Here is a 10,096-nt window from a genome sequence, read left to right as displayed (position 1 = left end):
ACAGTGTCTCTGAAGTTTTCTAAGCCATCTACCTTTAGCTAAAAGAAAAAAATATGAAATTGCTCCACTGACATTACACTGCCTTTCACTTAGGGCTCATAAAGATGAACATAAGGGCTCCATGCCCGTATTGCGGATCTTAAACGGCCGGTCTGCAATATACTGGAACCAGGCATGTGCACTCTGAGGTGCGGATGTGGACCTATTGACTTGAATGGGTCCGCAATCCATAAGATACCACTGAAGATAGCACTTCCTCTATCTTTTGTGGTGCAGAGGCACAGAACAGAAGCCCACAGAAACACTACATGGGATATGGGGTTTATGCCTCTGCATCGCAAAAGATAAGACGTCCTATCTTTTGTGATATTTTGCAGATCGCGACCCATTCAAGTCAATGGGTTCTGCATCTGCACTAGGAGTGCATACGGCCAGTGCCCATGCATTGCGGACCACAATTTGGGGTGTGCGGCATGGGCACGGAGCCCTTAGATTTATCAAAACTAAAGTAAAGAAAAACTGGCTTAGTTGCTCATAGCCAACAATGATATTCTTCTATTCATTATCCAAAGGAGCTCTAAAAAAAGGTGGGATTTGATTGGTTGCTATGGACAACTAAGAAAGTTTCCCTTTACAACAGTTTTGATAAATCTTCCCCTAGAGTTTTTTTTCCTTAATTACAGATTTTTTCACTTTAATTCATGTTTGAGTAGCAGAGGGTAGCTGCATCTTTACTTTATAGCACCTTTAGTTGCCAAGATAAGCCCTCCAGATGGCACAGTGCCTTGAAAACAGCACTAGCCACGGCAACAATGAATTTATAGGGACAGCACATGGACACATTCCTGTGGTCTTCACCATCTCAAGGACCTTAGTTGCACACTGTCGCTGATGGCATTTCAGTGGTCCCATCCAAGCTCTCTCTTTTGATGTCTAATGGAGTTGTTGGCTTGGCATTCTCCCATAGACCCCAGTGAAGAGAGCCATATACAGGTGTAGTAACCGCTCTTATCTGTGTCAGCTTGGATCCAGGTCCCAGAGGTGGAATGATGGGCCTCCACTAAACATAAGCTAGTCATGACCACATTTATACAAACCTACTCCATTCTGTTGTGCTGCTTTTTCAACCTTGCCATCAGTAGAAAATCACATATAAACCAGTAACTGTTCACATGTATCTTTCAGAATACATCATTGAAGGAGAGAACTGCCCAGTACATACCATCTAGGGCAATCTGCCTCTGTGGTTAGAATTCTGGATAGTGCCATAAATACAGTATGCCGCAAGCATTTAGTAAGTGAAGATTGGAAAATGTTGCAGCCGTACATGATCATTACAGTTCCAACATAAATATGGAACGAGCCCTACCTGCTTCTGTAGATCACAAATGAAAATAACAGATGCCAAGGATGATAATATACATTGGGATGGATAAAAAGGCCTTCATCAATTAAATGAGAATGTGCTTTGGGTTTATTCACATTTTTAAGAAAAATCGATAAATTTTTACTTTAATGTCAGTAGAACACATGATACATAAGGCTGACTGTATTGATGAATAGGCATTTTCTCCCTTGTCATGGTTGACTAGGTAACATTGTATCATGTGCATCCACCAAATGAGCTGTTTGGCTTGACCAAGTAATGTTCAGATTTACAGTTCTGATATCCTGACTTGAAATGAACTGAATAATTTTTATATGAATTTGCCAATGATTTCCTTTCCACTTGCAATAAAATGTAAAATTAATGTGATATTAAGGTGGTAATTTTTCCTGAGTTTCAAATGCAAAGTAGTTTTGTTGCGATGGTCTATCATCATCTTCATCACCAACACCAATCATGGTTACTCCCACAATAACCTGACATACTGATTCATAGATCCTATCATATACTTGTCTGCTGAGTGTTAATTTAAATGTAGAACATGCAAGGATACAGATGGCAGGTTCAACTCCTCTCCAATTCGAAGTGTTATGTTCTTACCTGGAGAGGTGGATCCACCAAGTCGCTTTTTTGGAAGAGCTGTTCTTGAGCCACACGGTTAGGCAGCGCAGGTGCGGCAGAACAGAAAGACAGATGTAACAGAGCTACTGTAGACCTAATGCAGTGTGGCTGGAAATCTGATGCACTGTACAGAGGGCTGGTGTAACAAAACCTGAGGTAACAAAGTTGACTAAAGACTGCTGAAGCAGAGGTCTCTTGAAATCCACTGCAGCAGTTATAGCTGTGTACTGGAGACCAGTATCGTAGAGTGATGTACCACAGTTATAGTTGCATACTAGAGACCAATGTAGGTAAGTGACGTAGGTGCTGGAGCCTGAAGTGGCCAGAGGAGGGGAGTGGGGGAGTTCATGGTGCTGGATCAGAGACAGGTAACAGAAGAAGGGAGAGGATGTTTGGCATGAATCTTCTTAAGAAAAATAAGAGCAATAAAGGCTTTATCCTATTAAGGCTACTTTCACACTAGCGGCAGGACGGATCCGACAGGCTGTTCGCCCTGTCGGATCCGTCCTGCCGCTATTTCGCCGTGCCGCCGCTCTGTCCCCATTGACTATAATGGGGACAGGGGTGGAGCTCTGGCGCAGCACGGCGAGGGGCCGCCGAACTGAAAGTACTGCATCTACGACTTTTTAGTCCGGCGGCCTCTCACCGCACACTGCCGTGCTGCACCGGAGCTCCGCCCCCATCCCCATTATAGTCAATGGGGACGGAGCGGCAGTCCGGTGGCACGGCGAAATAGCAGGAGGACGGATCCGACAGGGTGAACAGCCTGTCTGATCCATCCTGCCGCTAGAGTGAATGTAAAAAAAATTAAATCAGACATAATATAGTACTTGACTCACAAGGTTAGAACCAGCCCTGTACTTCACATGGATCCAGAGATGGGACAGCTTTAAGGGCTCTTTCACACGAGCGGTTGCTGTGCAGGAAATCCGCTGCGTGAAAGAGAGCCAAGCCCCGCTCTGGACAGCAGACACACGGAGCAGTAACATGATTGATAATGCTCCGTGCCTCTCTGTGATCTTTTTACTACAAAATCACAGTGAGATAAAGTTGTCACCGTGATTTTGTAGCAAAAAGGTCACAGAGAGGCACGGAGCATTATCCATCATGTTACTGCTCCGTGTCTCTGCTGTCCGGAACGGGGTTTGGCTCTCTTTCACGCAGCGGATTACCCGCACAGGATCCGCTCGTGTGAAAGAGCCGTAAGTGTCACAACTGCTAATAAGATATGGCTGGTGGCAGATGGAACTGAGCATGTGCGTCCACCTCAGGGATGTTACTAAGGTGAACGACTTAAGGAAAATAACAAACAGCAAGTGGCACTATAAAGACGCATTTTGTTGAATAACTCAATGGCTATACAATTTTTTTTATTACATGTAAGTACTAAAGTATTCAGATCCAGGTACTGGAATATTTTTGTAGGACAACCCCTTTAATGTCCTTTTAAAAACCTAACTTCTCTCTGCAACTGTATTCCTTCCAGGCAATCAAGTAGAACAGCATACCACGAACCTTTCTGCAGTTTAGGGTTTGGTTGATTTAATTTTCAGTGTTAGAATCCTGGACAGAGACGACTTTGGTGAAGATTTATTGATGATTAAAGAACAGAGAAAACAGACATGAAAATTGTTCAGAATCATGATAGTAGAAGGTAGTTTAAAGGGCCCTTTACACGGGCCGAGAATCTTAAAGATAATCGCTAATGAGTCTTCATAAAAACGCTTGTTAGCGATTATGTGGTGGTGTAAATGTACTGCCTATTACCCGATGAACAAGCAAAACGCTCGTTCATCGGTTAATCAGATCGTTTGTGCATACACAAAAATCATAATTTGCAGTATGTATGGGGTCAGTATGAGGAAGAGCAATGGCATTAGCGATCGCTCCTTCCCATACTCTGGAGGAGATTGTTGCATGTAAATGCAGAGGTCTCGTCCACCAGCAAGAAGCAGATTTTCAGGAAGGAATGCTTTTTTACTGATAATCTGCTGCTCTGTCGTCCCATCTAAAAGGGACCTTCAAACAAAAGACTGATAAATATTGGAGAAAGTTTCTTGCAGGCAACTTGATGTCTTTTTGTGGAGATCGAAACTTTATCTTGGGAGAGATGCTGGGAGTAGGGCATCTATGTTTGTAAGCACTCATCTTCGGCCATACCACAGCTTTTGACAGATTCACTTGAACATCAGTCCAAATGTCAAAGATGGCAAGGCAGTCCTTCTCCATGGTGAAAGCCAACACTCAGTATAGATGGGCAGAGGCCTACAAGGCTCTTGTCCAAAGACTGTATACAAAGGAGATTTTCAGTGGACTGAAGTGCTGTTATGTGCAAATTCATACCAAGGAAGAATGCCTGGCCAGTTATCTTGGTGGGCATTAAAATAAATCCAAAGATACTGCTACATGGATAATAATCATAGTTCAAGAGAATTTAAAAAGTTCTCAGATAAATTTTGTTCCATCAGTAGTTGCCCATCCATCTCTAAAAAATATCTTTAAAAACTCCCAGTAGCACTATAGGTAGACCCTGGGAGAAGCCGTAATCTCAGTGAAAATTGAGTTGGGCAGAATCACAATTTACCATGTGCCAATCTTTCATTGGAACTTTTATGTGGTTTCAGGCTATATTGCACTATATCCAGTGCCATGTGTTGTCTTGTTCCCCCCCTCCCTGCTCATTGCTCACAACTCTGCTACACCAGATCCTATTATTCTGCATCAACTCAGCAACATCACTCTGCTACAATGGTCTCCTGTCAACAGCTACAACTGTTACTTTACTCAATTACACCAGTCTCCAGTACAAAGCTACAACTCAGCTACATTACTCTACTACTGTATACCAGCCTTCAATATGCTGCTACAACTTTGCTACACTGGTGTCAAAGATAACTTTGCTATCTCAACCCAGCCAAACTGGTCTCCAAGATTACTCTGCCTCAGCAGATTTCAGTCAACTTTGCTACCTCAACTCTGCTAGTTTGCAACCAGCGTTCTGTTCAGTTGTGCTGCATTGGTTTTCCAGCTATGCTGCATTAGGCCTATAGCTCCACTACACCAGCTTGCCGGCTCTGCTTTTGCAACGCCCATTCAAGTATGTAGCTCAGGATCTGCTCTTCTGGACAAGCAGTTTGGTGGATCCAAGTCTCCTGGTGAGGACATAAAATAATCAGGCCATAAAAACCCAAAGGAGCAGTGGCATCTGTCCCACTACCATTTTATTCCAATGAGCAAGTCAAACTAGTAGCACATCTTGCTTCAAGTGAATGGGAAATAGTCCAGGTCATACTTGACCTCTCTGTTCAGATGGATACCCAGGAACTACAGAGATTCCCACTTCCTTGTATCATGACTTGTAACCCGTCTCTGCCCTAGACTACATATCCTGGTCACCCTCTCCGCATCTGCCAACCACTGCTCATCTCGACAGGAACCCCAAGGCTGGCCAAGGTTTCATTATTGTATGGTACACTTTGAGCCAAGTGGCATATATATTTTGGAAACAGAATGAATGACCCTATTGTGTATTGTCTGGCGTCCTTCCGCAAAGTATTTAAGCAACCTAGTTGTGTTCATTCTGCTGCTGATGACTTTATTCAATAACAGTCCAACTCTGTGTGACAGTATGCCATTCAGTTTTGCATCCCTGCCTCTTAACTTTCGAGGAACGATGCAAGTAATTAGATGGGGTTATTTTTTAAAGGGAGTTTGTCACCTACTGGCCATGATTTAAACTGATTATAAAGTTGTGTTGGACACAAGTACACAACACTAATGTTACTTTTGTTTCATTTCTGAGAGTCTCCAAAGCGCCAAGAATTAAGTTTTAAAGATACACAAATGAGACACCGCAAGTGCCCAGGCCCCCCCAGTCTTGCTCGCGCCTAACTCCTCATCCACTGTGTATCCTCCGGCTAGCCCTGTATGCTTGTGATTCTGGCGCCTGCGCCGTACACTGCCTATAGTGGGAAGAGGCATAGTGATATGCAGTGCGCAGGCACCAGTTAAGTAACCTCCAGGCCCGAAGGTGATGCGCGCAGGCGCCGGATTTCGGCTGCAGAAAGTGAATGTTGTCACAAGCATACAGGCCTGGCCGGAGGATACACAGGGAGGAGTTAGGCGCGAGTAAGAATGGGGTGGGCCTGGGCACTTTCAGCAAACGAGCCGCCCCATGGCACCTGCGGTGGCTCATTTGCATACCTTTTAAACTTTGGAGACTCTCACAAATGAAACAAAGGCAACATTAGTGTTGTGTCCTTGTGTCCAACACAGCTTTATCATCAGTTTAAATCGTGGCCAGTAGGTGACAGACTCCCTTTAATTATTTATTTGGCAGGGAACAATACAGAGTTTTAAATTGTAACTACCCTTCTACATTGAATGGTGGATCCACGTGATATAAAGAATGTTTTAAAACTGGACCAGATGTGTCCTTACATTATCAATAAAGCCAGGAACTTTCCTATATTTAATATAACTGGCCTTTCAGTACAGAATATAATAAAAGTAGATTATGCATGCATCTACAGAGGTTTTCTCTTTGTGATGTTTAACTGTGGTTTTCTTTCATCTTTATGTTCAATCAACTCATCGCATGATATGAGCTGAGTGAGGACAAACACTGGCAACAGGACGAAGCTTAGATTAATCATGTCATATGTTAGGAGGCAGAACATCTACTCATGAAAATGTGTCATAGACGACACAACAGGATCATTTCTATATTACGTGCGCTGTTTATAAAGACTTCATATTTTTACTATTATTGCATTACCTTATTTTATTGAAGCAAGAGGAATATCCACTACAAGTGTTCTGTACATTATGGAATAAACGTTTTCTGCAAGATTTAAAAATCTGTGCACATAGTCTCAAAAACGGAAAAATGATACACAGTCTTCTGCTATTGCTAATCCCTGGCCACAGCAGTGATCAACAGGAGTGGGAACAGTATAGTGCACAAGTTATTCATTTTTACTTTTGAGCCCATAGGCACAGATTCTTAAATCATATACTATTTACCCTTAGGTGAACAGACAAGTTTTTCTATGTGTTTACGTGTATAAGGGGAGGCAGATGAATGGTCAGAACATACCGGACAGCTATCCAGCCGCACACAAGAAAGGCACACACAAACGTTTTCCCTTATACAGAGAAAATATCCATTTAAAGATCTGATATTGATGAAATATCCTGAGGATATGTCATAAATATAAATAAAATAAAAAAGTGGACAACCCGTTTAAAACGGTTTTCTTTCAAACGCCAGTGTTTCAGAGCATAACATAGCTCCCTCTAATCAGTGAGCCTGTCGGGATTTCATGTTGTCCAGGGTTTGCACAGAATTACCTGATAGGTTCCCTTTAATAGGATTTCAATACATTTCTCCGTAAGATAAACCATTTAAACAAACTGCTTTAAAAGCTTTGTCAAATTTTACTAGTTTTACACAATGCATTTATTTTTTTTAAATTAGGATTTTTCTTCAAAAACAAACAAAAAATGTCATATAGTAACTGCACTAAACCTGTACTGTGTGAGCCTGAACTAATGTCATTGATCAAATTCTTTGTATATAGTCACAACCAAAGCTAGGAACCTGTGCCCCCTAGTGGACATAGGTGTCCATGGGATTTAATAATTAGAACTATAAATCATCTGTGCAATCTTATGAGAAGCATTTCAATAATGATTTTCAAATTGTTTGTGCAGAGTGAGTAAATGACTGGGACACAGCAATGTGTATGGAAAAAAACATTTCTGGTTAACAATAACATAAAAACAAATTACTTATCTGACATAATCATGTTTCTGATGGCAGACCAGAGTGTGGAGAAGAGGGAAAGAACAGAAGCTGGGCATCTCACACAGGCTGTAGATAGGTAGGAAAGCATACACAAGGCAGGCTGAGAATCACATTGGCTGTTTACATGTACAGACAGAAAAAATAGGACCCATTGCAAATTCTACAGCAGGGGAGAGGGAAAAATTCACTGAAAAGTATCACCGACTGTCAGGACAAGTGAGAGGAGATCTCTCATTGGTTGTAGAAAGTAAAAATTAGTCCAGAAATTAAGCTGTGCTGACAAAGGAGAGCTAGTGAAGACAGCAGCATCCTGGACACAAACATCCAGCATGAATTACTGGAACGGGCACACCAACAGGAGAAAAGTTTAAAAGGATCAGGCTCCAAGTTGAATATCAGGATGTGTGAAAAATAAGTTAAAGAGGACCTTTCACCACTCCTGACATGTCTGTTTTAATAGCTCTATACATTTCCCATGTAATAATTCTGGAGCACCTTTTCTTATGGCTCTATGTTGTGCCATTCCTTTATTATTTCTACTAGAAGTTATGAATGAATTGCTATTAGCCTTCAGTAAGGGTACAGAGGGGTGGTAACCAGTTGGGGTGTGTACCTGCACAAACTCACTCTATCTAATCAGTGCTGCCATTTTCAGTCTGTGCAGGTACACCCCCCAACTGGTTACCTCCCCTCTGTGCCCTTACTGCAGACTGCTAGCAATTCATGCATAACTTATAGTGCAAATAATATAGGAATGGCACAACATAGAGACATGAGAATAGATGCTCCAGAATGGGGGATACATGAAGCTATTAAAACAGGCATGTCAGGAGTGGTGACAGGTCCTCTTTAAGGAATTAGGATTGCAACTTAAATCTGAAACTTGCTGACATTTTTTTTTTTTTTTACTCAAGGTTTTTCTGGACAACTTGCATATGGAAAACTATTTTCCCATGTCAAAGGTTGCCTATAACCTTTAAAGTGGTTCTCCTCTCTGGACAAATGCCTCCATGGGATCAGCAACTAAAATGTAAATAACTCCGAAGGCAAAAAGAAAGTCAAGTGCCTTTATATTTTAGTTTTTTTCTTTGGTTTATACAGGTTCTCATCAATTTGGATCTTTACCAAGTGGATGATACACATCCACATGTAGGATTTAAAAAATTGGCCGGAAAAACCCATTGGGTGAGATTGTATGCCGGTCTTTGAAATCTCCAGCGTTATATATTAGGTGCATCGCCCATAGGCCATGCTCCATAATGAAATCTACAGCAGCTCTGAAAACAGGCGCAAATGAAGATAACTGTGTTGCTCGCAGAAACGCCACTTGCAAAAAAAATTGTTGCAAGTGACATCTAAAAAGTCGCAAACACTTGTTTTTTTGCATGGGGAGACAATAAATCTATCCCTATATTTTTAAACTTACATGTAGTTGGTACACGGAATCAGTCATCAATTGGACTTGGTTAATTTAACACAGGAATGTTTAGAAGGGTCGAACAAAAAAAATACAACCTAGTCTATAGGAAATCATAGATGAATGTTTTTCCAACTCAGTATCCCCACTTTGAGTCAAAGGAGAAAGCCGACAAGGAATATTGGTTGCCATACACATTCAATAACGGTCAGGCAAACAGTCATTCGGCTGACAGCTATCTATTCCGACTCCCCCATATACACCCATGTTCTGAATTTGAGTGTGCATTCAATGTGAGGGAAAAAGCCGCTGCCAGACATTTCTGGTGGTGGCATATCTCCCAGGAGAGCCAAAGGGCAAGGTGAAAACATTCACTTCTCCCGATCCTTCTCACCCCTGACATCATCTGTTGGGGGAGGATCAGGAGCTCCACACACACAGATGGGTGGCCTTACTACATTTCGCCTACAGCGACCACTGTTAGGACAATGTCTGGCTACCATTGGCTTCTCCCAGGAAAAGCAGCCAGGGATGCTGAACCTAGGATTATAAGCGGATATCTGCAATGGCTCCATCTCTGATGAGGCAGCCCTTCTAATGCCAGTGATTCTTCAATGACCTGTACCTGTAATGAGTTGTGGACTGCACTAGTCTTGCATGAGTAGCTTTTTGGGTCCTTTAAATTCTAGAAAATACTGGTGGTATCTCATAGGCAAGACAATAAAAAAAATATATATAAAAAGTATAAATCAACCAATGCAGAACAATTTTATTTTTAAATAACAATATAAAAGCACCAACATGAATAGTAATCTTTACTGTACATGACGTCACATACTAATATACAGAATTACAACACTAT

Source organism: Bufo bufo, chromosome 3 (assembly GCF_905171765.1).
Source record: "Bufo bufo chromosome 3, aBufBuf1.1, whole genome shotgun sequence".
NCBI lineage: Eukaryota > Metazoa > Chordata > Amphibia > Anura > Bufonidae > Bufo > Bufo bufo.
This window is presented reverse-complemented; position numbering follows the sequence as displayed.